The sequence below is a fragment of the Macrotis lagotis genome, chromosome 4, assembly GCF_037893015.1.
Source record: "Macrotis lagotis isolate mMagLag1 chromosome 4, bilby.v1.9.chrom.fasta, whole genome shotgun sequence".
NCBI classification, from domain to species: Eukaryota; Metazoa; Chordata; class Mammalia; order Peramelemorphia; family Peramelidae; genus Macrotis; species Macrotis lagotis.
The window spans coordinates 28,021,049-28,043,634 of NC_133661.1; the positions used below are offsets into that span (position 1 = coordinate 28,021,049).

Genomic DNA, 22,586 nt, shown 5'->3' on the forward strand with positions numbered 1-22,586 from the left:
TACATACACACACACACACACACACACATACACACACACAAATCTATATACATTGAAAGAGGAAGAGAGATAGAGAGATAGAGACAGAGAGACAAAGAGGCACCCAGAGACAGAGAGGCACAGACAGAATTAGAATTTAAACTTATTTGACTTTGGTTAGACATTCTACCTTGCCTACAATATTCTTCCTCACTTTTTTCTGAAATTTTCCAAATACCTCCTTAATCAAATTTTTCCTCTTTTTACAAGTTTATTGCTGTTTTTTTAAATATCACAATCATTTCCCAACATATATGACCCACTCCACAGAATGCTATCTTGAAAGATACATACCATCTAGCAGAGTCACCCTATCTCCATATAAGTATGTACCATATTGCTCATACAGTTCCCCATCTCTCTACCATCCAGGGAATGATGTGCTTCATCACCTATATAGCTTCGGACCACATTTTATGATTACATTCATCTAATTTCATTGGCCTTTTGGTACTGTCTAATTTTATATTATTGAGGCACTATGATTATTGTTATTTTGATTATGCTCTTTCCTCAGTAATAGTTCATGGAAATCATCTTCTGTTTCTCTGAAATATTCCCATTCATTATTACATAAAATACAAAAACATTCCATTATAGGCTACAATTCATTCAGTCATTTCTGAATGAATAAAAATTTATTTGATTTCAAATTATTTTGCTGCTACACAAATTTTGGTATAAATGAGACCCTTATTATTATTCTGCTCTTTGAGTGATCCCAAACCTTAATCAATGATCTTCTCTTTTAAAAGAAAGACCTTCTTGGGAAACTCAGTCCCCAGTATTTCTTCTTGCTGCTCTTGTTAAGAGGCTAACCTGTAATCATATACCATCTTCACCTCAATGAATTAGCTAAATGGCCAACATCCAGATGGCAGGGACCTTGGCTTTTTTTTTCACATTTTCTCACATAGTTATCATATATGATCTCCCAAATCAGGGCACATGTTACTGCTTTCTAAGGAGTACTAAATCAACAAATCACTTCTCTTTTATGAATTTTCATCCTTTCATATGAAGTTGTTCCTCTTTCACAGAATATCCTCTACCTCTGTTCCTTTGCACAGACTATCCAGCCACCTAAACACAGTCTTTCTGCTTACAATTGCTAAGATCCCTAATCATTTTTTCAAATGTAGCTTCCTAGTTTCTTCTAGTTGCTAGTCTCCCCCCCAAAAAATGCTATTTATTTACTTAGTATGTATTTTGTATTGATTATTTAAATATGCACAATTTACCTTCTTATTTTAAATTTAAAAAATGCTTAAAGAAGAAAGTAATGTTAAGAGGTCGAGATTCTAATTAATTTTCTTCTTGTCCTATGTAATTATGGGTCACTACCTGTTAACAATAGAGACTGGAATTTGAAAATCTAACAAAGGTTGCTGGGAGATGACACAAACAAAAAAATATTCTTTCTTCCTCTCTTCTTGACCTCAATTGCAGGAAAAGTTTCAGGAGGAAAAAAAAATAGGGAGGCAATCATCTCAGTAAATATTGTAATAAATAAGCTAATGCAGGAGATGACCCATTGAGGACAAAGGGCTCTGTTTCACTTGAGGGCCCTGAGCTCAAAATGATGTCCTGGCAGTTTATGATGTGAGTGGGGCCTCTCTAACAAATCTAATCAACTCTAAGAATAACCTATAGGATGAGTGACCTATCAATGATAATAGAGGCAACTGGGGATAAACATATCATATGTATCTAAATACATTCAAGGTCTAGGATTCCAAGTACAGCTTTATAATGTTGGCAGTCTAATAAATCTAACTTTACTAGTGACTTTTTCCTCTATTGAGAAATAGGCAAATATACAGTCAATCCTTCTGCATGTTTTGTTTTTTGGTCCAGATCAAAGGCAAACTAATGCACATATCATTTCATCTAACCTTTTAAGAGCTGAGGTCGCAGGTTCACATAGATATTAAATTGAAGAACATAGACATGTTAGGGAGTGTAGTGGATGAAAGTTCAGGATCCGGAGTCAGGAAGACTTATCTTTAAGAGTTTAAATTTGGTCTCAGCCCCTTATTAGTATGACCCTGAGCAAGTCAATTAACTTTCTTTGCATCAGTTTCCTCAACTGTAAAATTAGCTGGAGAAGGAGATGGAAAATAATTCCAGTATTTTTGTCAGAAAAACCTCAAATGGGATTGTAAAGAATCAGACATGACTGAAAAATGGCAAACCACTCCAGGACCAAATTGGTCTCAAAGAAGTGAACAAGACTGAAAATGACTAAAATTCTCTAACTCCAGGGCCCAGACTCTTTTCACATTACACCTTACAGAGCCAAGCTATAAACTTCTATTTTTAACTCTACCTTTAAATAACTATAACTTTTATTTAGAAATATAAATATATATAATAGAAAATATAATATATAGAAAATATATAGAAAAATACATATAGAAAATATAATATAAAATTCATAGTATAATGTTATACTAGGAAGCTAAGTAGTATAATTGCTAAAATGCTGAAGCTAGAGTCAGAAAAAGCTGAGTGAAGATCTAGTCTCAGTCATATACTAGCTTTGTGACCCTTGCCTCATTTTCCTCATCTATAGAAAATGCACATTAGCAATACTTTCCTACTAGTGTTGTTTTACAGACAAAATGAATTGTTTATATGGTGTCTTATAAACCTTAAATACTATATAAAGGTTTATTTTTCTGTATATAGTCCTCTGCCCCAGAATTTAAATTCTTCTTATGATTCAAGAAAACAACAAAAAAAAACCTAAGAAAAATAATCCAGGACCAGTAATTATATTTTAAAATCCATAAAACATTTGGGACCCATGGAGGCTCACTTCTCTGCAAGGAGTAGAAACCTACATTTCAAGACCTTTTCCCTGAGATCATAATGGGTCATTTTAATGATTCAGAGTTTGGCTTCCTTTCAGTGATATTTACCATGATCACTATTTTTTTTTTACAAATTATCAAAAGACTTTATGTGAATTGTCTCATTGAACCTCATAACAATTGAGATGATCAAATGGTAAAAATATTTGAGGAGTGGTACTGTCACCCACTCTGATATTGTCTGATATTCAATCAGGATCCTGAGGTTCAGGGAACTCGAGTAATATAATTTGAGTATCACTTTTTATCAATGATAGCTATTGCTAAAAAGAAACCCAACATTTTCTACCATGCATACTCTTTGTTTCCCTTGATTTTCTCAGTTCTCAATATCCTAACCGATAAAAGTGGTATTTATTTGACATAAACTTCTCTATGTTCACATTATCTTGTTTTATGGAATCTAAGTTTGACGCATTAGTGTTTTCACATGATGTTTCCCTGGTAAGTGGGTTTTTTAAATTGATGTTCATAAATTAAAAAAATGTTTCATTATTGTTGTTTCAATATAACTGGTTGCAATCAATCACACTTTATATTATTTATTTTTATTCATTTTCAAATATCATTCTAAAGTCCATAAACTTCACCAGATTATCAAATGACACAAAAACCTTAAGAAAATCTGCTCTAGGACCTAGAATTTTGACTAAAACAAAAGAGACACTTAATAAATGACTAAAGAATTGATTTTCCCTTAAAACACACTTCTGCATATTACTCTTTTCTAAAGTCTAAGGAACTCTCATTTAAATAGCAGGGACCTTATGCTTTGATTGTATTCCAACCCTACACATAAGTCAGTTTCCTTTTGAATGGCCCATTTCACTCCTGTTCCATTAACAAGCCCCAATATCATTTTTGGCACTGACCCAGTGAGGGCTATGCTTCAATTCCATATTAGACATGGACAAAGCTTCAAAGTAAAGAGGATTAATTAGACTAAAACCTTTAAAATCCAACTTTCAATACCCAATTCCCTGGGTCAGCAAAAGTATTAAAAAAAACTCTCATTTAAAGCAAAAAATGGTCTTGTATATCATTTCAACAATTCTACTCCCAAGTTTTTCCAACCATCATCAATGTATGGCTCATAAAATGGAATAAAACACATGTTAATTCATCTTTTTTTTTTAATTCCACAGGAAGATTTAGTTTACATGAGAAGGGAATGTTATAAGGAAGTTTTTTTTTTAAATCAGAACATATATAGCTTATTCTTTAAATTCCCAATGTTGTAGCAGTTTTGGAGTAATAGTAGCAGTAGCGGCAGTTACAGCAGTAGCAACAGTAGCGGCAGTAAATATTTATCCTTCATTCTTGAAGAAGACTTAACCCTGATTGCCTTGCATCCAGGGACATCTCCATTATCCTGATCCGTAACTGGCCAGTGGACCCAGATGGCTCTGGCGGAGAAAGTGAAGCTGGTGACTTAGCACAGCCCCCCTCACTCAAATACAATTGCGAGGCAATCAGGGTTAAGTGACAAGTCTAAGGTCACAAAGCTAATAAATGACAAGTGCCTGAGGCTGGATTCAAACTAACTCCCCTCCTCCTGATTCCAAGACCAGTACACTATCCACTGTGTCACCTAGCTGCCCAACAGCAGCAGTAGTAGTAATAACAGTAGTAGCATCATAAGAAGGAATAGTAAGTGTATAAGCAACAGCAGCAGCAGTAGTAATAGCAGCAATAATAATAGAGTAGTAGTAGTAATAATACATGCAGTTCAGATGCATTTATATATATATATACATTTACAAATATATATATATATATATATATGAATTATAAATGATGAGAGAAACATACAAATAGATGCTAGTGATGAAAAGAAAAATTTTCATTTGGGCTTTCATCTTGATTGAGATAAGAGAATTAAAAGGATTTATTATAAGTATATCAAGGTAGCAAAACAATGATATCAGTAATGCCCTCAATGTGGGGACAGTTTTTAAAGGTAATGTTAACATAATTCAACTAGGTTCATCTCAGTAAAAGAATCTAGGTTCTTGCTTCTCAATTTCTTTCCAAGTCATGGTCTTCTTCAAGAACAAAGGACAAACATCATCAAGGGAACTAAACCATGCTGCCTTTCTCTAATTTACTTCCATTAGCTCTAAAATGTTTTTGTTTTGCATTTCTCCAACCATTTCAAGTGGGGGAAAGGGAAACTATCATGAAGTAAAAGGGATTAAATTTATTTTGCTTGGCTCCTGGGAGAAGAACTAAGAAGTATATATTCAATAATCTTTTAACCAAGTCTTTTTCATCCATTTAGTCTAGTAAAAGGTTAAGGATTATTTGATTGTTTGTCTTTGCATTTCTGATATTAGCTGTTTGATTGCACAACAGTAGGTGCATAATACAAACTTGCTGAGGGACTTAGTAAATATGAAGGTAAATGTAGTAAATATGAAGTAAATTGCCTTTTGATCTCCAAAACACACAGACAAGATTTTAGCCTCTGGATGATTAGGATTATTTTGTTTTGCTTAATCACAATAGAATGAAATAAGCCTAAGGGTAGGAATCCTGTAGTTTGTCTCTTTTATTTGTCTTTCAGTCCTAATAAACTCTTACTATGCTTTATACAAAGGTGGAGCCTAATAAATGCTAGCTGGAATTGCTCGGGTCTTGGAGTCACATATGGTCAGCTATTAAAAATACTAGTGAAATTAAAATTGAAGTAGATATTCAATATGGTATCAGAAAGGATAACATTTTAGATGTTATATTGGAAATGTCCCAGAGGTATTGTCTCCATAGTTGACTGATAATTCTGAAATTACCTACAAGGAAAAAAATCAAGGGGACTCAGGAGTTACCCTTGAGGGAAAAAAATATAAATAAGTCGGCCATAATGGTGGGCAGTTGGCTTCACTCTCATTGAAGTTTTCATGTAGGAGTTGGTTAATTATAAAAGTACATAAAATCTATCTAACTACTACTATGTGCAAAGCATTAAACTGAATACTTAGAAATATCTTACTTGATCCCTACAACATTAAGTAGATCCGAATATTACCCTAATTTATAGTGAGGAAATTGAGGTCAACACAAGTGAACTGACTTGCCCAGAATTACACAGCTAGTAAGTACCCGAAATTGAATTTAAAATTAGTTTTTCACGACCCAACTTTGTATCTGTTGTGTCACCATTTCTGGGATCTATCATTACAGGAATTCTTTATGCATATAAGTTTGACTAGGTGGCTCTGACATTCCTTCCAGTTTAAAATGTGATAATCTGTGGAAATAGAGATTAGTTAAAAATGCTTTTTTCATATGAGAAAAAGTAAGGCATCAAAATTTGAATGATTCTATGAAAGATAGATTAGAAGGAAATGTAATAGAACACCTCATCTCCACCATCTCTTGTCTCTCTAAGAAAGGATTTTTTTTAGGTCACTCCAATATTAGGGATGAAGGAAAATACATCAGTGGGGATGAATTTATCCCGTGAAAGCTGCCTCATTCATCCATCAAAGGAATTGGTAAAGGGATGGACAATCCTTGACTTAGGGATCACTTTCTCTGTCATCACATGGCAAGATGGAGCATCTGCCTTTAGAGTAGAGTCTCACGAAGCACTCCTACACACAGTCCATGAAATGTCATGAGAACGTTAGGATATGGCTATGCTGCATGGGGAGCTAGTGACTTGCTTCAAAATCTCTTAAGACAAGGTTATATCAACACCAACTACACTACATGAAAGAAGCAGGCAGGTCATGGCAGGGCAAGACAGGTTCAGTTAGATCCATAACCCAGAACAGACCAAAAGACTACCCGGTCATAAACATCGAGTCCTTCATGAAGTGATGACTGATAATAAACCAAAAAAGTAACTGCTCTCCTGACCAGGACTACAGGTCACACATTTCAGTAACTGCTCAGGAAATAACCTGTCAGCACATCATCTCTGAACACAAAAGATGATGTAATTGTCCTAGCTTCTTTCAGCCATGGGGGGAAAGGAAGGTCATGAGAAACATGGGCCATTTAGATAGGACATTTTATTCAGCCTTTTCTTTATTTCCTGAGGCTCAGGCTCACAGATGTTCATAAAGCTTTGTGGGATTGGGTGATGAGGTTAAGTTTCCACTTAACAGTTAAGATGTCTTTCTGACATGTGTTGTTGAAATTTCAGCTTCTAACCCATATGAGGACAAAAACATCTGTATCTTTTTTTTTTTTCATTTTCTTTGTGGTTCCATCCAAAGGGAAAAAAAAAATCCCATAATCACTACCCAGATTCAAAACTGAAATAGAATAATTTCCAGATCTAATGACATTAAAAATTGCCTTTCTCTTTAGTAAAACAAATTAATTTTATTGGAGAGAACAGAAATAAGAAAGACAAATTAAAAAATAATTGTGGAGGGGCAACTAGGTAGCACAGTGGATAGAACACGGGACCTGGAGTCCGGACCTGGAGTCAAGAGTACCTGAGTTCAGATCCGGCCTCAAACACTTAATAATAACTTAGCCGTGTGGCCTTGGGCAAGCCACTTAAGCCCACTGCATTGCAAAAACCTAAACAAAAAAATAATTATGGGAAAGGACAGAATGTTCAATTAAAAAATTACAGGGAAAGACCAGAAATGGAAAAAGCTTTGGGGCTCTCCTGGTGCTATTTATGGGATCAAAGCATACCATGATCTTAATTATATTACCTTAAACATTTTTCTCAATTATTCTTGTAAACTTTTTTCTAAATACATGTGACCATAGTTTTAAACATTCATACTTTTGCAAACTTTTGAAATCCATACTTTTCTGCCACCCTCCTTTCCCTCCACCCTCCTCAAGGTAGTAAAACAATCTGATATAGATAATACATGTACAATCAGGTTTAACATAGTTCCATATTAGTCAGGTTATTTCACATTGATTATTGCATAAGGAAATGTCCTATCATTTAACATCATGTTAAGACATTTAAAAGAGTCAGAAAAACCCTCAAAAAGAAAAACTGAATATTCTCTTCTCTCATAGAGGCATTGGATTTTGAAATCTTTTGGGAAAAATATGAATCAGTGAAGGGTCTGTGAAGAAAATGAGGAATGAGGGTAAAGGTTTTAACTCATGAATGAAAGAATTTGGGTTTAAATCTAAACACTGATGGCTACAATCTAAGACTACTGCAATTCACTTCAAGTTCTTTCTCCTCAGTGTGCAAATCTATAAAAAGAATGGCTTAAAATAATAGTCAAAATTGTATGAATGTTCACATCATTTTTAATATTAATATTTTAAAGCATTTTAATGACTCCCAGCATTTTACATATATTATCTTATATAATCTTTCTGACAACAATGGAAGATAAATTTCATTATAATCTTTTCTTTCTAGATGAAGAAACTGAGGATAAAGGACATTAGGTATCCAAGATCTTACACATAGTAAGTGAGCTATTTAATACTCATTTATTAAGTACTTATTTTGTGTCTGACTCTGAGTCACTGGAAAAAGTATTTTTAAGATTAAAAAAAATTCCTCCTTACCTCAATGAATTCATATTATGTTTCAGGAGAATACAAACATATATAATGTAAAGTAAATAAGACAGAGAGAGAGAGAGAGAGAGAGAGAGAGAGAGAGAGAGAGAGAGAGAGAGAGAGAGAGAGAAGATGATGAGTAATGTCAGAGAAAAGATGGTGGATAGAGGGAGTCAGCAGGGAAAAGACACCTGAGAAAGGTCTCATGCAAAAGATAGGATTTGAGCTGAATCTTCTAATGAAAATACTGAGATAGTTGGATAGAACATTTTAGGCAATGGGGTCAAATAGTACCATGGCATGGAAAAAGAAGGTGAAGCATTATGGAGGTAGATGAAAAATTTGAACCTTAGGATTCTTGACTCTGAATCAAGAACTCTAAATAGTACATCATCTAGATGGTATCCCAGGTCAGTTCTACCTTTAGATTTATGATCTCATGATGAGGCAACAAGCTTAAATCCAATTATTACTCAGCTGCTAAGCACAATTTCCCTTAAAATGAATTAATATAGTTATAAAAGAAACCACCTCAGGTTCTTTATTGATTTAACAAAGGACTAATTTTACAATCTTGTGATCAAATGCATGTCACATGTCACAAAAAAAGAAACTATTGCACATGGTTTAAGAATGAGGGGAAGGTTATCACTAAGAATTTCCAAATCACCCTGCCCCCATTTATTGTCTGTTTTTTGTTTTGTTTTGTTTTTGGTGAGAAAGTCTATGAAATGTGCATCACATCTAAAACTCACTTAGCTTTAAGATAGTAAGAGGATGGGAGGGGGAAGGGAATTTACTTAACAAAAACAAATACAAAGAGAAATGTGAAACTACTCCAAGAACTCCATCAAAATGAGTGGATGCATTAAATTGAAACTACAGACAGAATCAGGTATATTGGTCATGCTTCACTGACAATCCCTGACAGAAATATGAATGATTCCTGGTTTTTGAGTCATCTTAATGGAAAGAAGCACTCCTAGTTTTATGTGCTCTGAGCTGGCTCCCAAAATGTTGAGTTTTGGTTGAAACATAAAATTCCTATATGATGAAGTAAAACAATGTACTTGGTTAAACCAGTGCAAGGATTTACATAATTTGATTCAGCTAACACATTTGCAGTGACTACAGGACAAGGGAAAAATGAATTATTCTTTCTAGTCCTTTTAAGTGGAGATATGCCCAGATAAAAGAACCTTATTTTTGAGAATCTACCCTAACATTTGAAAAAAAAAAGCTGGCTTTCATTTCTCATTTATAAAATGAAAAGATTGGACAAGATACTCTCTTAGTTACCTTCCAATTCCATCACTCAAAGATTTTCCTCTTTTTTAGTTGCCACTAGCTTTAATTTCAATTCCCTTTGGGGACTCCCCTAAAGAGAGATTGGCAGCCTTGGATACTGGGGTTTTTTTTCAGTCCTGAGCTCGCTCCAAAGTCCTGATACATTAACTAGTAAGAAATGAGAGTCTTTGGAATAAGCATGTTTTTCTCCTGAGCCACACTTCCTCAAACTGCCTTCATGTTATAATAAATCAAATTTAAAAGATTGTCTTTTTTTGTTGTTGTTTCCACAGAATTTAGCAAAGTCTATTGTTACATAATATGCCAGTAAATACATCTTGACTTAAATGAAAAAGGTACAACTCCATAATTATCTAGTCAACTACAGAAATGAATGGTACTCCAATAAAATCTCTTCAACAGAAAGAATCCATAGAGGGTTTTTTGTTTGTTTGTTTTCCTTTGCTTTTTGTAATCACTGCAAAACACTCACATTTCAATCTTTATTTCCAGAAAATGTCTAATTCTTTCACTTAGGACACCATTTTAGATGTTCTAAAATTCTTGTAGTATGATATTTGAGTTTTATCTCATAATGAGTTAATTGAGGACAAATTCAAAACTTAACATACCACCCTATTTAGGAATTCTGGGGTCCATTAAATTAGAGGATAGTCCTTCCTAGTTAATATAGTTGAACTGATAGTTCTTCAAAAAACCTAATTCCATCATTTTCACAGTAAATGATCATACTAATTTTAGTACCTTCACTGCATTATTTCCAATTCATTCTCTATATGGCTTATTTGTCCATACTTATTTGTAAATTGTCTCCTCCACTAGGCTGTAATCACCTTGAGACTGGGGACTATCTTTTACATTGATTTGTATCTCCAGCACTTAGCATAGTGTATGTCCAACAATAGTCCCAAATACATTGTTATTGATGGTTTGACAGTATCCAATCATAGGGATGAAGGGGAAGTGCATGCAGGGAAGCAGAGAGGAAGGTTGATGGTCACTTCATGGAACAATGTCCAACAATATGTCCCATCTCGACTAAATAGTCCAAATTTTGATTCTACTATGATTAAAAAAAATTAAGCAGATAATGGACAAGGCATTGTATTATAATGACTGAAAACAATATTAGCAAAAAGGGCTAAAATACAGTGAGAATGCTATTTAAAAACTAGAAATTTCCAGGAGGCAATAGTGAATTTGAGTTAGAGATCTTGAATTCTTCTCTGACTAGAGATTTCATTTTTTAACCTCAGTTTCCTCATTTGTAAGAAGAGAAATTTGGAGATTTTCCTTATTGTAGTCCCTTCTAACACAAAATAAAATAAACAACCCTCCTTCCCATGATTCTATTATGCTGTGATCTATAAAAAGAAATTCAAAGTATATGGTTAACACTCTTTCTATAGAGAGTAGTACAACTCCTATATTAAGAAAACAAAAGAAAAGTTAATAAAGTTTACTAATTGATTCATTAAATAACCTGGCTCCAAATTGATTTTCTTTTTGCCGGCTATGTTCTAATGGGTGAATAATGTTACACAGATGAGAGATTTAAAAAAAAAATCATTTATCTATGGATAAAATGAAGTATAATAAAATAAAATTAAAAAGAAAAGGTTACCAATGGTTGACTTATTTTTACCTATTAAATATAATTTGTTATATTGATTTTTCCCCTTTTTATAATATTTCCTAATTCCCCTACTTCCCAGTCTTCTCTATATACAAAACTATTTTTAGAACTTCCAGTAAAGATGTGGAAAAAAGTCAGGTACTTTCCTGGTTTTCCCCTCAGAACTAAAACAAATCTAAGCTCTTAACAGATTTTGGATCCAGAGAACCAAGAGAAAAACTGAGCAGAACATTGCTCAGCATGGTCTGTGACAGAAGAGCTGGGCAATCAGAGGGCAGAGAGCAGAGACCCAGTGCAAGGGCATTGGGATGAGGCCTTGGGAATAACCTGAGAACAGTGATGGAAATATTTGCTATGTGAGTGGTGGTCATGGTGACCCAGACAACTATCTATTCAGCTTGGATGGTCTAGACGACCCAGGCCAAGAGTCCCTGTGTCTTCAGCAGAGTTCCCTCCCCACCAATTCCTGTGGGAGAAAAGATGACTTTCTCCAAAATAAATACAGTAACAGCACCCAGGTGTTTGTACCTTGCTCTAAGGTTGAAGTATGGGTGGTAGATTTCCCCCATCAATGATTACAGATTAAGTTGATTAACTGTCTAGCCCAAGGGAGCAGCCCAAATGCATTTGAAGGAGAGAAGACAGCTCAGAACCTGTCAACCTCACCTCCCATCTCTCCCAACAGGCCTAGTGAGGGGGCCACTAATCAATATCACAGACAATCCAGAGAAAGCTTCTGGAATTAAGCAAGTTCTCTAAGAATTTCAACACAAAGGTCTATGACCAGCCACTCCCCCAATACAAAATCCTAAGGAAAGGGCACAAAATAGAAAGGCTAGTGAAAAGCTGGATTCACTGAAAGTTACTGTGAAGACAATGATTTTAACTCAAAGAGGACTAGAGCTTCAGAGGAGAATATGAATTGGTCTCCAACCCTGAAATTCTTCTTAGAAAAGAACAGAAATGGGGCGGCTAGGTGGCACAGTAGATAGAGCATCAGTCTTGGAGTCAGGAGTACCTGGGTTCAAATCTGACCTCAGACACTTAATAATTACCTAGCCATGTGGCCTTGGGCAAGCCACTTAATCCCATTGCCTTGAAAAATCTAAAAAAAAGAAAAGGAACAGAAAAGAGTTTAAAAATAAAATGCAGGGTGGCTAGGTGGCATAGTGGATAAAGCACCGGCCCTGGAGTCAGGAGTACCCAGATTCAAATCTGGTCTCACACACTTAATAATTACCTAGCTGTGTGGCCTTGGGCAAGCCACTTAACCCCATTTGCCTTACCAAAAAAAAAACCTAAAATAAATTAAAATAAATAAAATAAAATGCAAAAAATTGGAAAAAGAAATTCAAGAGAAAATTAACAACTCACAGCAAGAAAACAAATCCAATGAAAATACAACTGGACAAGTGCAAAAATAAATTGGAACAGGAGAGGCAAAAGGTAAATGAAGAAAACTCTTCTCTAAAAAAAATGACTGGATTCTAGAAACTCATGACTTCATGAGACAAGAATCTGTTTGACAAAATCAAAAAGAAAAAGAAAAAAATGGAAGAAAATGTAAAATACCTCATTGACAAAACAACAGACCTGGGAAAATAGAGACATGAGAGAACATTTAAGAATCATAGGATTTCATGAAAACCTTTAAGGGAGGAAAAAAAGTCTAGAAATATACTTAAGGATATAGCGAAGAAGAACTGCCTTGATATCCTGGAACCAGAGGGGAAAACACTCATTAAAATAATACATAGATCCTATGCTAAAAGGGATCCCAAAAATGAATATTGTGGCTAAACTCCAGAATTATCAGATCAAGGAGAATTTCCTGCAAGCATCCAGAAAGACACAATTCAAAACCAAGGAGCTATAGTCAGAATTACATAGGCCCTGACTGCATCAACACTAAAGGATAAAAGGGCCAGGAATATAATACTCTGGAGAGCAAAGGAACTTGGAATATAGCCAACAATTCACTATCCAGCAATACTGAGTCTACTCTTCCATGGAGAAAGTTGGACATTTAACAAAATAGGAGACTTTCAAACAAAATAGACTTTTTCCTGATGAAAATTTCAGCGCTACATAGAAAATTTGGTCTTAAAACAGGAGACTTAAGAGATACATGAAAAGATGAAAAAAAGCTATTATCCAATAAGATGAAACTGCTACATCCCTACCTGGGAGAAAGATTCTCATCATTCTTGAGAATTCTATTAGAGGGACTATACTTAGGCAGGAGTAAAGGACATTCATTACTTGTCTGTGTCTCTGATGGACTGATTTAAAAATATCTCCTTAAAAAGAAGGGTACAGGGCAAGCCACTTAACCCCATTGCCTTGCAAAAAACCTTTAAAAAGGGGGTTACCATAAAGAAATGGGAAGAAGGGGGGAACTGAATGGGATACACTGCATCAAATGAAGATATTCAAAGGACCTATTGCAAAAGAGAAGTGGAGATGAGAAGTGAAAACCTCCTGAATCTTACTCTCATCATATTTGGCTCAAAGAAGGATTAACACACACACACACACACACACACACACACACACACACACACACACACACAAACAGAATCAACTGAGTTTAGAAACTTATCTTACCTTTCAAGGATTAAGAGGGGAAGAGGGGAGAGGGGAAGGAAAAGAACTGACAAAAGGAAGGGAGGGAAGAAGGGTCAAAGTTTGATAAAAGGGGGAAAACACAATGAAGGAGGTGGTATTCAGAAGCAAAATACTGGTGAATAGGAATAAATTGAAAAAGGGGGGGGAAATACAAATGGAGGGCAATAAAGAGCTAGTAATTATGACTTTGAATGTGAATGGGAACTTTCCCATAAAAAAGAAATGGATAGAAGAGTGGATTAAAAATGAGAATCCTGCAAAAAAGAAATGTATTTGAAGGAGAGAGATACTTACAGAATAAAGGCAAAAGGCTAGAGCAGAATATATTATGTTTTAGCTGAAAGGAAATAGGTAGGGGTATCCAATCCTTATCTCAGACAAAGCAGCTGCAAAAATAGATCTCATTAAAAGAGATAAGGAAGGAAACTATATCCTCCTAAATGGTACTGTAGACAAGTAATTTCAATACTAAATAAGTATGCATCAAGCAGTATAGCATCCACATTCTTAGAGGAGAAAATGAATGTTACAGGAAGACAGACAGAAAAAAAACTCTACTGGTTGGAGACCTCAATCTTCCTCTCTTAGAATTAGATAAATCTAACCATAAAATAAACAAAAATAACTATAAAATAAACAATAAGGAGATAATATACCAAAACTTTTGGAATACAGCCAAAGAAGTTACTTGGGTATATAGTTTATCTCTAAATGCTTATATGAAATAAAGAAGGTAAATAGAATATTAGAAAACTCAGACATGATAGATCTTTGCAGAAAATTAAATGGAGATAGAAATATATAGCTTTTTTCTGTACTACATGGCACCCACACAAAAATTGATCATGCATTAAAGCATAAAAATCTCATAATCAAATGTAGAATGGCAGCAATAGTGAATACATACTTTTCAGACCATAATGCAATAAAAATCACATGCAATAGTGGGCAATGGAGAGAAAGACCTAAAACCAATTGAAAACTAAATAACTTCATTTTAAAGAATAAGTGGATCAAACAACAAATCATAGAAAGAATTAATGATTTCATCTAAGACAATGAGAATAATGAGACAATATTACCAAAATTTATGGGATACAGCCAAAGCAGTTATTAGGGAATATATTTTATCTCTAAATGCTTAAATAAATAAAATAGAGAAAGAAGAAATCGATGAACTGAGCAGGCAACTAAAGAAGTTAGAGAAAGAACAAATCAAAAACCCCCAACTGAATACCAAATAAGAAATTCTAAAAATTAAAGGAGAAACAAATAAATAAAATCAAAAGCAAGAAAACTAGTAAATTAATAAATAAAACCAAGAATTAATTTTATGAATAAACTCAATAAAATAGATAAACCGTTGGCTAATCTGATTATAAAAAGAAGGAAACCAAATTACCAGTAGCAAAAATGAAAAGGGTGAACTCACCAATAATGAGAAAATTAAGATAATAATTCAGAATGATTTTGCTCAACTGTATGCCAATAAATTTGATAGTTAAGTCAAATGAACATTTAAAAATTATAAATTGCACAGGTTAAATGAAGAAGAAATTAAATACCTATATAACCCTATCTTAGGAAAAAAATTCAACAAGACAACAATGAACTCCCTAAGAAAAAATCTCCAGGGTCAGATGGATTCACAAGTGAATTGTCTAAAACATTTAAGGAACATTTGGTTCCAATTATATATAAATTATTTGGAAAAAATATATGAAGACAGAACTCTGCATAATTTCTTCTATGGTACCTACATGGTGCTGATACCTAAACCAGGCAGAGTCAAAAACAGAAAGAAAATTAAAGAACAATTTCTCTAATGAATTTGTGTGTCAAAATCATATATAAAATATTAGCAAAGTGATTACAGCAAGTTATCACCAGGATAATACACTGTGACTAAGCAGGATTTATTCCAGGAATTCAGGGTTGATTCAATATTAGGGCAACTGTCAACATAATTGGCTATATCAATAATAAACTCAACTGAATTCATATGAATATCTCACTAGATGCTGAAAGAGCCTTTGAGAAAACATTGCATTCATTCCTGCTAAAAAACCCTGGAAAGTATAGGAATAAATGGACTGTTCCTTAAAATGATAAGCAGTTTCTACCTGAGACTATCAACAAAATTTATTCCCATTGCATATAAAGCATTCCCAATCAGAACAGGGGTGCCCATTATCTCACCCTATTATTTAATATTGTATTAGAAATGGTAGCTTCAGCAATAAGAGGGAAAAAAAGAAAATGAAGGAATTAAAATTGGGAAGGAACAAACAAAACTTGCACTCTTTGGACATGATATGGTGGTATACGTAGAAAACTCTAAAAAAACCATCTAATTTACTACTGGAAACAACTAGCAACTTTGGCAGATTTGCAGGATATAAAATAAACTCACATAAATCCTCATCATTTCTATATATTGCTCACAAGACAAAGCAGGAAAAGTTACAATGAGTAATCCCATTTAAAATAATTTCAGACAACATAAGATACTTAGGAGTCTATCTGCCAAGTCAGAATCAGAAACTCTATGAAAACAACTACAAAACACTTTTTGCATAAATAAAATCAGCAAATACCAACTGCTCATGGATAGGCTGAGTTAACATAATAATGACAATTCTACCTAGATTAAAATACCTATTTAGTGTCATACTAATCATACTTCCAAAAAATATTTTAGTGAGTTACAAAAAATTGTGACTAACTTCATATGGAGAAAAAAAAGTCAAGAATATCCAGAGATTTAATTAAAAAATGCAAAAGAAGGCAGCTTCTCCTTATCAGAGCTAAAATTTTATTATAAAAAATCAGTAATCAAAACTCTCTGGTATTGTTTAAGAAATAGAGTAGTGGATCAGTGGCACAGATTAGATGTAAAAGAGATGACAGAAGATGATTATTGCAATCTGCTGTTTGATAAAACCAAAGAGTCCAGCTTCTGGGAAAAGAACCTACTCTTCTATAAAAGCATCTGGGAAAACTAGAAGATAGTATGGCAGAAATTAGCATTAGATCAACAGCATCTTGCACCCCATACCAAGATAAGATCAAAATAGGTGCAAGATTTAGACATAAAAGACAATATTATAAGTAAAATAGGAGAAGAAGGAATAATTTACCTATCAGATCTATGGAAAAGGGAACAGTTTATGACCAAGGAAGAAAGAGAACAATATAAAAAAACAAACTCACTAATACAAATTAAACAGCTTTTGCACAAACAAAACCATTCTAACCAAGATTAAAAGAAATGTAAAAAATTCAGACACAATTTTTACTAGTTTTTCTGAGAAAGGAATTATTTCTAAAATATATAGAGAACTGAGTAAAATTTTTAAAAAACCACACCATTCCCCAAATATGCAAAGACAATTTTCAGATTAGGAAATCAAAGCTACCTGTAGTCATATGAATAATTGCTCTAAATCATTACTGATTAGAGAAATGCAAATTAAAGCATTTCTGAGGGACTGTCTCACACCTCTGGCCAATATGACCTGAAAGGATAATGATCAGTGTTGGAAGGGACGTGGGAAATCTGAGACACATGCATTTTTGGTGGGGTGGTGAACTGAGGCTTTCTGGAGAGCAATTTGGAATTAGGCCCAAAGGACAACAAAAATGTGCATACTCATTGATCCATCAGTACCACTACTGGTTCTGTTTCCTGATGAGGTCATGAAAAAGAGTAAAAACCATACATGTACAAAATTATTCATAGCAACTCTGTTTATAGTGGCAAAGAATTGGATATCAAGGGGATGTCCATCAATTGGGGAATGGCTGAACAAATTGTGGAATACATATGTGACGGAATTCTATTGTTCTATAAGAAATCATGAGGGACAGGATTTCAAAGAAGCCTGGAAAAACTTGTATGAATTGACCTGAGTGACATGAACAGAACCAGAAGAAAATTATACACCTTAACAACAACATGAAGTAATGATCAGCATGAATAGACTTGCTCACTCGATTAGTGCAATGATCAGGGACAATTTTAGGGGATCCGTGATAAGGAATATTATCCCTATCCAGAGAAGAAACCATGGAGTTTAAATGAAGACTAAAGATTATAATTTTCAATTTTTGAAAAAGTTGTCTTATTTATTACATAATTTTGCTAGCGCTCTAATATTTTCTTTCTTCCTTTCCTTTTTTCCTTTCAAAACATTCAGTTTTGATTTATGTATATCATGGAAACAAATGTAAAGGCTATATCAGATTGTGTTCTGTTGGAGGAATGGGTAGGGAAGGGAAAGAGGGGGAAACTGTAAAATTCAAAACCTTGAAAAATGAATGGTAGAAATTACTACTGTATATAAAAGAAAATCAAATAAAATATTTATATAATAAAAAAGATTTTCTAACAAAGAAAGGAATTTAAGGAAAAGTAGAAATAGCAACAGCATCTGGTATTCTATAGTCATTGTGTTCTACTTCTCAACTGAGAGATAGGAGGGTTCAATGCGTGTGAGAGTGTGAGTGTGTGTATGTGTGTGTATGTGCATGTGTGTATATGCGTGTGTATCTGTGTGTACTAATGAGAAGTGGGTTTCATTATAAGATCTCCAAAAAGAATATCATCTGTATCCAGGGAAAGAACTGTGGAATTTAAACAAAGACCAAGGACTATTAACTTTAATTTAGGGAAAAAACCTGATATCTTATTATCTGATCTTGTTATCTCTTATACTTTGTTTCTTCCTTAAGGATATGATTTCTCTCTCATCACATTCAATTTGGATCAATATATACCATGGAAACAATGTAAAGACAAACAGACTGCCTTCTGTGGGGGCGGGGGCGGGAGGAGGGAAGTAAGATGAGGCAGAAAACTATAAAACAAAATAAATAAAATTTTTATAATTCAAAAAATCTACAAAAGCAAGATTGGGAATTAAATCAAATTAAAAATTTCAGTTTCTATTGTTTAATGGTGTTTCAGTTCCATATTTTTTGTTAGGGTGTGTGTGTGTGTGTGTGTGTGTGTGTGTGTGTTGTATGTGTTTGTGTAGAGCTAACTGGCACAGTGGATAGATTATCGACTTAGAATCAGAAAGTTTTTTGTCTTTGTGAGTTCAGATTTGGTCTTTAACTCTTACTAGTTGTGCGACCCTGGGCAATTCACTTAACCCCATTTACCTTAGTTTCTCAACTGTAAAATAAGCTCCCAAGAAAACCCCAAGCAGATTCGCAGAGACTGATTAGAACTGAAACTGAATCACCACACCAACACCAGCACCACTATCTCAGCAAAAACAGCAAGTGTACCAATATGGTTTTCCACTTCTCTCAAATTCAATCTGTTTATTTATAATATATAGAAAATATGGCCATTTTTTGTTTTAAAATTTTAAAAATATGATATAATTTCATGTTATATAAAAGAAATATTTACTTCCTTCTAAGACATAAATGCTTTTAATAAAAGTATCCTCAAACTTAAATAACAAAGTTCAGGCATTAACTGAATAGCAAAGATTTTTCATTTGCCTTCATTCATGTTTTGTTCTGTATTTTCTTTCAATTGATAACATTTATTTTTCTCCCACACATCTCCTCCATTAAATAAAAAAACAATTTAAAAAATATTAATGCAAAACATTTCCACATTGGCCTCAAACAATTGAAAGATATTTTCTTAAGTGCTTACTCTGTGCCAACATGAGTTACTTACTGGAAGTGATACAGAATTAAGAAATGGCATTGTCAAAACATAAAACTTGCTTTTTTTACAGTAGACTTCAGAATTTTTTAATTGAAAACTCCAAAATAAGATTTGAAAGAAATTTTATCTTCCTATAGCATAGAAGAGAAAGTGGTTTAATTTACTATTAGTGTGACTTTTAGAAGTCACTTCATCTCTCTGATCTTTGTTTTCCCCATATGTAAAATGAAAGTGGTCATAAAGCTGAAGCAGTTTTTTTTTTATTTTAAATTTATTTGTTTATTTTCATCCATTTGTGTAGTTACAAAATTTCCCCCATACTCCCTTCCCACCCCATCCCCTCAACAGGAAACAGCCAGGTTAGCATTTTAAATGCATATTTTGTTAAACATATTTTACAAATTAGTATTTTTTGGCATGAGGAATTAAGATTAAGAGAAAGAGATACATTAGAGATAATTTTTATAACGTGTTCATCAGATTCAGAAGGGTTTTTTTTTTTTCCGTGTATTTTGTTTTGTTTTGTTTTCCTCTGGCTGGGGATGATATAGTCCATAGCCAGTCAAATGTAGCTGTCCTGGCTCTCTGGACTGTGGAGAGGAGCTGCTTCCAGGAAGGTTGTTCATCTCATAATGTCGTGGATGTGTACATTGTTCTCTTGGCTCTACTCCATTCCTCTCAACATCTGAAGCAATCTTAAAGGCCAACTGTTCTAATCCCCTAATTTTATAGAAGAGTAAAGTGATTTAGAAAGAACCTCACACTTGTTCTTGTTCCTAGAATACATGTCATAGATAAGTGTTGGACCCGAGCATTCTAATTTGAACTTTCAGTCTCTTGCCTTGCCTAAGGTGTCACTCTAGTAACATAACTCAATGACTCCAAAGTTTGTTGCTCTATAATTCTACAGTGAAATGACTTAACTATCATGCTCACTTCCCACTTGGTTGTACTGCTTTGGGATTCCTCCAACTTCTCCACCATTCCTTAATTGTTTGGTTCTAGCCCTTCATTAACTAAGACCAAAATGACATCACTATGCTAGAGGGAAGTTGCTGTGTGTCTTGACTGCTGTTGATCAGACCAATGCAAGTTCATAATGCTCAACCACAGGTGTGGCACAAATAGTCCATGTGAGTACCTGGGAGGTTTACTCTACATTTCTGTGTCTCAAGTTTCCTTTGAGCTGCTCCTATTCTATCTTGCTCATTAGAGCAAGGTACCCTCTCTGACAAGGGCACGACAGGCTGGAAAGTTCTGTGCCAATTCCTCCAATACTTTACAATCATTTTCAGTTTGTCCTTGTATTACTTCTTCTGACCCACCTGACAGCACTTAGCGTGTGAAGTCTCCATAAAATAGTCTTGTTGGCATGTATGTTTGGTATTTGAACACGTCCAGTTCATCATAGTTGTACTTTCTGTAATAATGTTGGCATGCTAGTCAGTTTAGCTCAAGAAAGAATCTCAGTGTCTGGATCTTCTGCCAGATGATCTTCAGAATCTTTCTAAGTTTGTGTTTATTGATTTATTTATTCATTCTTTCCTTTGTTTGTTTGTTTTAGGTTTTTGCAAGGCAATGGGGTTAAGTGGCTTGCCCAAGGCCACACAGCTAAGTAATTATTAAGTGTCTGAGGCCGGATTTGAACCCAGGTACTTCTGACTCAGGGCCAGTGCTTTATCCACTGCACCACCTAACTGCTCCCTAAGACAATTTAAATGGAAGGGATCCCATTTCCTGCACTGATAGACTGTCCAGGTTTCACAGGCATTAAGCAATGAGGTCAGCACAACAGCTGGCTCTGTAGAGCTCCAGTTTCATCATCAGTCAAATACTTCTTCTCTCCTACTCTTCCTTTCAGTCTCTCAAACACAGAGCTATCTCTGGCAATCTATGTGTCAGTCTCACCCATGTCCAACAAGATCCACTCAACCTTGGTACCTGTTCCTCATCACTGTCCCTCTGACAGCAAGTCAGTGCAATGAACTCCTAAAGATCCACTTAAGAAGGAAGCTCAGAATCGATCTTTTTTCATCTGGCTGCCCTACTTTGGGACTCAATTTCTCCATCATTATGCTTTATGCCCTCACCCCCCCGCACACACACACACATATACACATACACATACATGATTTTGCAAGATCATGGGTTAAGTAACTTGCTTAAAGTTACACAGTTAGTAAGTATCAGGTGTCTGAGGGCAAATTTGCCCTCGGATCTAACTGACTCCAGGGCCAGTGCTCTATCCACTGTGCCACCTAGCTGGCCCAAAATCCATACCTTTTTCACTATTTTGTATTTTATTTTTCTGTTAGACTATAAGCTCCTGGGGAGCAGGGATGCATGCCTTCTTTTTTTATATATGTGAATTCTACAGGACTTAGCACAGTGCCTGAAAGAGAGTAGATATTTAATAAATATTTATTAATTATGGATTGTTAGGATCTTGCCAGAATTCTTTCTAATCTCTGTAGCCCCCTAATTTGTATTTTTCTATTGTTTGGAATTATCAAAGAACATATTTTTAAAGTTAATTTATGGAGAGAAAAATGGAAACTAGGGATTCTACCTGCAAACTAATTTGCTTATCAAAATCATCAAAAACTCAGGTGTTTAAACTGATAGACCTGGAGATCTGAATTCCTTTTGGGGGGGGTAGTTTTCAGAAAACTCATGTTGTAGCATTGAGTTGTTCATACAATTGCCAGTATTCAAATGAATAACATCAGAATTTCCATCAGAATCCTAAATAAGGTGTATTAACCAACATTAAACAAACCTGCCAAAAGCAGTGAGGATCCAGAAAAACAGCTGTTTGGATCTAGGATAAAGTATCTGTATATTCTGTTCCATATTCCCTATCATTTGGACTTGGCTGCCATCTAAAAATCTATGGTTAAGT

At 34.4% G+C, this 22,586-nt stretch overlaps 1 protein-coding gene and 1 long non-coding RNA gene across 3 annotated transcripts in view; one reads left to right on the forward strand and one right to left on the reverse strand.

Annotated features, from left to right (window-relative positions):
- LOC141520652 (catenin alpha-3-like) overlaps positions 1-22,586 on the reverse strand; it is a 1,797,877-nt gene that overhangs the window by 244,681 nt on the left and 1,530,610 nt on the right. The gene's annotated exons all lie outside the window — the stretch shown is intronic.
- LOC141520655 (uncharacterized) overlaps positions 1-22,586 on the forward strand; it is a 67,552-nt gene that overhangs the window by 28,294 nt on the left and 16,672 nt on the right. Inside the window, exon 2 of the long non-coding RNA XR_012477696.1 lies at positions 8,275-8,324. This is a non-coding gene — a long non-coding RNA (uncharacterized LOC141520655). The remainder of the gene's footprint in view (positions 1-8,274; positions 8,325-22,586) is intronic.